Raw genomic sequence first — 7,625 nt, forward strand, 5'->3', positions numbered from 1 at the left:
AGGACGGTCAATAGAGATTTGTGATCAGTGGGGCTAGGACAACAGCATATTCTTTTCATTGTTTTTACTCTCGAGTATATATCCGACTCTCGAGTATATATCCGACTCTCGAGTATATATCCGACTCTCGAGTATATATCCGACACAGTTAGACACAATTAATAAACCGAGAACCACATCACTCTACATAAAAACATATAAGATATCAATGGATATATACCTGAGAATCAAAACAAGGAAAAGAATATGCTGTTGTCATAGCCCTAGTGATAAGTCTGCAGTATAAAAAATCGTATCGGTGGAACTTTGTAACTGCGAATCATCTGTAGCTGAAAGAGAAATCATTCAAAGCCGAAACAATTTATTTTTTTTAAATCTCAATACTGTGTCCAATTTTTGGGAGTTGGATTGTTTATACATTAAAAACCGATGTTATGTCTTACTCAGCTCTCGTGGAGGGGCGCAGGAAGTAAAAATGGACCCCTCCCTCCACGAGTTTCTTTCCACTGCAAGAACATGAAATAAAGTCGAAGGTGGAGAAGAGTTAAGCCAGCGCCCATAAAGGAGACCGTTCTAGCCTTTTGAAAATTGCCTTGGCAGCCCGTTTGCATTCATTACTAGAGACGCTTCATGTAGTAAACAATATACTTACTCAAACCCGAAAGACGGAAAATAACAACCTGGAAGGCTGAACCTCCTAGAGATAACCCAAACTGATTGTCGGGGATGTATTCCCGGTTGGAATGAATCTAACTAATTTAGGCTGCGCCACATAACCCCTGTACCAGGGACATGCGATAGGTGACTGAAACGTGCTATGATGTGTGTGCACTTTTTATTTCTGCAGATTACTCTAATGAAGATGACGTGTTAGTGACGTAAGCCAAGCAAATTGATACCGGATGTGAGATCACAGATAAGCAGGACATCTGATCGAAACATCGCGTTAATTCCGTTAATCGGCGCCATGATAGTTCTCGGTGTTGACGGGCGAGAATGAAAGTTATTTATATTAGCGTCCCGTGCACATTTAATCGAACTATTTTTCCATACGAACGGCGAGTATTTAATCGATTTGCTTTGGTAATATATCTGTTCTTATTTGTTGGACTATTGCAAATTTTATTTACAGAGGATGTATACGTGTAATAATAATAACTAGTGGAATCCGTGGAAAACACATATCTTTCTATATTGCTGCTAAGCTTAAAAAGTATTTATAAATATTTCCATTTTTATGGATGCCCGGTGCCAACGCAGACCCTGCAGTATCATTTTTTTTTTACACAGTGATCACCACTTATCAAGGCCCGGAAGCCACTCAGGGATAAGGGTTATTGCAAGTACATTACGTTAGTGTGGAGATTTGATGAAGTGTTTACTTAAGGGGGGTTTATTAGGAATTTGTTAACATTGGACTTGAAGACATCCAAGTTGTAGTCCGGTGGGAAGCAGTCAGACGGAACAGAGTTCCACAGGCGTGCAGTTCTAAGAAAGAAGCTTTGTTCATGGAATCCACGTCTTGATTTAGGCACAGATATAGAGTGGGGGAAATTTTTCACAGTGGATTCAGCTAGACGGGTGTTTTTCGTGAAAGATTGGCGAGGGGGGACCAAAGATTGGAGTTCAGACGAGCACCTGCCATGGAAATAACGATAAAACAAGAATACCATTGTATCATTGTACCATCTTTCAATAACACAAATATTACACTTTGATTCCGAAGCTAATAAAGTGTATTTTAGTTTGAGTTTCGACAAAAGGGAGACATCAGATGAATTGAAAAAAATTTCCTTTGTATCTTCGACAATGGGATGAGCCCGTTTTCACATAAGTGTGAAGGATTATAACGAATATGAACACAGCTGTAATCTGGTTTCTTACTGAGATGTTGTAAGGAGTTCTACAAGACTAACTAAGCTTATTTTTGACTTCAGTCGCTGAAGCGCTGGTTTACTTTTATTAAGAAGATAACGTTTTTACTGATAGTTTTTGCGATGTCTTCAGCTAGCAACTTCCCGCCTTACCCTTGAGGGAGAAATACTAGTGAGGAGGTTGTTCAGGTTAGTAAGCTTCAGGTAGCGAGCGATGTCTAACCTCTCCACCAAAATGTCAATGGAGTCAGTAATAAAATTGGATTAAATAGATATGGTGTACTGCTGGATTGGCAACTACTAACCGAACTCCTTTTAAACTTCCGGTTTAATTATGAACAAACAATATGGTTTTACAAACTTCTATTAAAGTAAATTTTTATTTACAAAACGTTCATTTTTGTAATTTTTGGAAGTTGATAAAAATTTTAGAAAACTATGTAGTTTTATTTACAACCAATTTTACGCAAGCAAACTGTTTAAACTAACGAAAGCAACAAATATTAATAAAAATATAACAATTCAATTTATGGTCTCTCCCCGTAAAACGTTCGTAATACTCATTTAGCTGAAACAACCGCTAAGAATTTTCTTGATTCTTTATCTATGCCGAAAACTAAACAAAAATTCCATGAACAGAGTTTCTTTGCTAGAATTCCCCGTCTGGGGAACGCAATACCGTGTGCCTGCTTCCCGGCTGACTATAACATGGTCGCCTTCAAATCTAAAGTGCATAAATTCTTATGGAGTCGTTTTATTTTTTTTTTAGATAATTTAGCCCAGGGTTCCCCAACAGAGTCCGTACCGCTCACAAGGGGGACGTTACGAGACTTCAGGTGGACGGTGACCAAATTTATCGTATAGAGGGTTCCTGAGATCCTTTAGGGGTGGGGGTGGGTGGGTGAAAGACTGAGAGCATCTAGTGACATTACTAGGTGTTTCTCAACCCATTTTCTTTGGGATTCACAATTCATTTTTATTTTTAATCCTGTAACAAAGTTATATGAACAATTAATTATTTATTTTAACTTTAATTATGTACTAACACGACCACTACTAACATTATTATGTAAGGATGCATGTAGGGAAGGCGTGGTAGTAGTGTTCCTGGAGGTGTTTGCCGAAAAAGCTTGGGAAACCCTGATGTAGTCCTACCCGAGTTTTACCTTAACTGATCTTATTGTCTCAACATCTACCTAACAGCTAACCCTTATCCTTGAGTGGCCACCGGGCCTTGATAAGTGTTAACCGTCAAATAATAAAAAAACAACAAAAAGAAAACTACGTAGTTTTATTTACAAAAAACAATACGCAATGAAAATGTATAAACAAACAAAATAAACAAAATATTATTAAAAACGTAACAATACAAAAAATTGAATAAAAGGATGCAGAAATGGTGTCACGCGATTCGAAAAAGAAAAAAAAAATTAAATAACACAACTTTCTTTAGATAATAATCCAAGTGAGATTTCTTGCAACGGTGCATTCGTTTATTAAACCGTTTAAACCGATTTCAATAACTTTCTATTATATTATGTTTTTTTTTTTTTTTTACACAGTGATCACCACTTATCAAGGCCCGGAAGCCACTCAGAGATAACGGTTATTGCAAGTGCATTACGTTAGTGTGGAGATTTGCTGAAGTGTTTACTTAAGGGGGCGGTTCATTAGGAATTTGTTAACATTGGACTTGAATATATCCAAGTTGTAGTCCGGAGGGAAGCAGGCAGACGGAACAGAGTTCCACAGGCGTGCAGTTCTAAGAAAGAAGCTTTGTTCATGGAATCCGCGTTTTGATTTAGGCACAGATATAGAGTGGGGGAAATTTTTCACAGTGGATTCAGCTAGACGGGTGTTTCTCGTGAAAGATTGGCGAGGGGGGACCAGATATTGGAGTTCAGACGAGCATCTGCCATGGAAATAACGATAAAACAAGGACAGGCTCGCAACGTCTCTTCTGTGGGAGAGAGGTTGCAGGGTAGAGAAAAGGGCATCCCCCACTAAGCCACAAAGTCTATTTTGTACTCTGTCAAGGCAGGATAGGCTGTTTTTAGCAGCTCCTGCCCAGATATGGCAACAGTATTCCATCCATGTAGAGACGTTATTGTTTGGATTCACGAAATAATATGAATAGATTTTTAAAAATATATTAAATTTCATGGCCTCCGTTAAGTCTAAAGAGACAATGGATATCCCCAGCAAGGGTAACTGCACGTGTAATTTTTAAGCAAGGGTTGCACAATCTCTAACCACACCTCTCGTACATCGACACTGTTTGACTCTATTGACAAACAGAAAGCAGAACGTATGAAAACAATGCCGAGATAAGCGGAGAGAACATACAGCGCCTGGTATTCCCTAATGGTTAGAATTTTAGTACTGACGTTGTTCAACTTTGCTTAACTCTATGGCAAGAGGGACAAATTACAACAGGAATGTCGAAAAGCTGAAAGACATGAAAGCGGAGTGACAACACATCGGAAAGGGAGCAGAGAATGAAATCAGCAAGGAAAGCCTATGAAGACCCCATGAAAAATGTCAAGCTGGAGAGCATCAGGTCACGACGGAATACACGCATACTGGTTCAAAATATTCACGACGCAAAATGAAAGGCTTATTAAAAACCTGAAAAAACTGTATCCAAGAAAAAGACGTGCCAGAATGGATGAGCAAAGATAGAACTACACTGATACAAAAAGACGCAGAAAAGGGAAGCAAACCATCACATGACTATTACATGCTTACTTACCATGTGGAAAATCTTAACAGCACTGATCGAACAAATTTACCTTTCCCTTAATAATCGTGGACTAGTTCCAGAGAAAGAGAAAAGATTCCGAAAAGGAAAAAGAGGAACATGATCAACTATACATATATTTTTTTTTACAAGGTAGTCACCACTTATCAAGGCTCGGAAGCCACTCGGGGATAAGGTTTATTGCGTGTACAATACGTTAGTATTGGAGACTTGATAAAGTGTCTTACTTAAGGGGGCGGTTCATCAGGAAATTGTTTACATTGGACTTGAACACATCCAAGTTGTAGTCAGGTGGGAGACAGGCAACCGGAGCAGAGTTCCACAGGCGTGCACTTCTAAGAAAGAAGCTTTGTTCATGGAATCTACGTTTTGATTTGGCACAGATAAGGAGGGTGGAAATTTTTTGACAGTAGTTTCAGCTAGACGGGTGTTTATTGTGAAAGATTGGCGAACAGACGAGCACCTGCCATAGAAATAATGATAAAACAAAGACAGGCTCGCAACGTCTCTCCTGTGGGAGAGAGGTTGCAGGGAAGAGAAAAGGGCATCACCCACTAGGCCACGAAGCCTATTTTGTACTTTGTCAAGGCAGGATAGGCTGTTTTTAGCAGCTCCTGCCCAGATGTGCCAGCAGTACTCCATCCTTAGACGTACCTGGCTTTTATATAGATAGAGAATTGCATCAGGGGTTAGATATCTTCTGGAGCGGTAGAAGGATCCTACAATTTTTCCAGCGATCTTGGCAACTGACTTGATGTACGTGTTCCATTTCAGGTCAGGAGTAAAGGATAAACCCAGAAGCTTATCAAAACATGGAGCTTCCATTAGACGGGAGCCACACATTTCAATTGATGCCAGATGGGGATCAGAGCGTTGATGATGTAAAAATAGGAGCTTGATTTTAGCTGTATTAAAAGTAATCAGCCACCTCTTCCCCCACTGTACCACGCACTCAAGATCAGAGGAGAGAGAATCAGGAGAACATGATCACTTACGGCCTTTGATGTGTTGCCATAGATGGTCGTATCATCAGCATAGATGTTAACAAATGATTTAAGTGTGTGTTTTGGGAGATCATTGATGTATATCAAGAAAAGAGTTGGGCCCAGGATGGATCCCTGAGGGACTCCAGCATTAATATTGAGGGCCTCTGATTTCTGCCCATCAATCACTACTCTTATGAGCCTATCGGAGAGAGATGATTGAATGATCGAGAAAACATTTCCAGTTATACCGTAGCTGGAAATCTTGTGAAGTAGGCCCTTATGCTATACCTTATCGAAGAGCAATTACCCTAGAGAGGAAACCTTTGTCAAGAGATCCGCTTATCTCATGAGATATAACAGTTAGCACGTCTGCTGTAGATCTGGCAGAACGGAAAACATATTGCATGTCACTAAGAAGGTTATTTCTGTTGAGGTGGTTGACTACTTCTCTATTTAATATGGATTCCAGCTGCTTACTCATAACACACAGGAGACTTATTGGTCTGTACTGAGAGGGAGAGGACTTATCACCAGAATTCTTAAATACAGGGCATACTGATGAGGTTTTCCAGGGTGTTGGGAAGCATTTCTCTTTAAGGCAATGCTTAAAGAGTTTTGTAAGTATGGGAGCAAGTTCTGGTTGAAGCTTTTTCAGCACAATGATTGGAGTAAAGAATCCTAAATAAGGTAAAAAGTATGAAAACTAGCCATGGCATGGATCGACTACAAGAAAGCATACGAGAGAATACCTCTACTATGGATAATATAATGCCTGAAAATGTACAAAATGCTAGACAAGATTGTCAGTTTGATTGACATGGCTAAGAAGAGAAAACCTAAACAAAGAAAGCGAATCCTTAATTATAGCTGCAATAGATAATGTAATTAGAACCAATCACATCAAAGCAAAGATCGACAAACATAAGAAAACAGCAAATGCAGACTGCCTGGACAAAGAGACGAAGCAATAAACGGCATAAAAAGCTAATATAAACACCCAGACAAATGGTACAAGCACAAAACAGCAGCATCACTTGGAAACAGAAGTCACAAATTTCTATGGGACGTGGACATACAAACAGAGTAGCCCATCCAAGCAATAAGACCGGATGTCCTAATAATTAACAAGACGTCTTCCTTAATCATAGATTTCGCTGTTCCAGAAGACTATAGGGTGCAAACACAGGAGACGGAGAATCGGAAAAAATACACTAAACTTGCTGAGAGCTCAAATGAATCTGGAAGATGAAAAAATTCCAGATAACACCAATAATAACAGGAGCACTAGGAACAATCCCGAAAACCTTGGAAAAAAGAATGGAAGAAATTGGAATCAGAGGGATGACTGAGAAAATTCAACGGATAACAATAAGGAAAACTAAACCACATGAAGTAAAGGCATATAAAAGAAGTAAAAACAAAAAGAAACACCACATGCAATAAAGAAAACTGAAATTGCATAATTGTAAGTGACCCCCCCCCAAAAAAAAATGTCGGCATTAACTGGCATTAACTGGCACCAGATCAAGGAACGGAAGACGGAGGAGAGAAAACACCTACCAGACCGCCACTAGATGAGTGCTATGAGGACTGAGACCTTGGGGAATTTTGAAAATTTTCAAGGGTTATCGAAAACGGTGGATACTTGTTGTCACCTAGTCTCCAGAGAACACCACATGGTTGTTCTCGTTGATGATGGCTGGTGTAAAAACTCCTAGTGAATAATAATAATAAGGATGATAATAATAATAATAATAATAATAATGATAATAATAATAATAATAATAATGATAATAATAATAATAATAATAAGAAGAAGAAGAAGAAGAAGAAGAAGAAGAAGAAGAAAAAGAAGAAGAAGAAGAAAAACGAAGAAGAAGTAAATCGTCTGAGTAGAATAGAAATAACGATAATCGAAGTCAGGCGGTAAAGCGAATCTATTTGATTTTAAACCGGCAACATCATTTAACACAATCGTTTGCAGAGTCTACTGGGTTTTGGGTA

The sequence above is a fragment of the Euprymna scolopes genome, chromosome 37, assembly GCF_053919585.1.
Source record: "Euprymna scolopes isolate OS-2025 chromosome 37, ASM5391958v1, whole genome shotgun sequence".
Taxonomy (NCBI): domain Eukaryota; kingdom Metazoa; phylum Mollusca; class Cephalopoda; order Sepiida; family Sepiolidae; genus Euprymna; species Euprymna scolopes.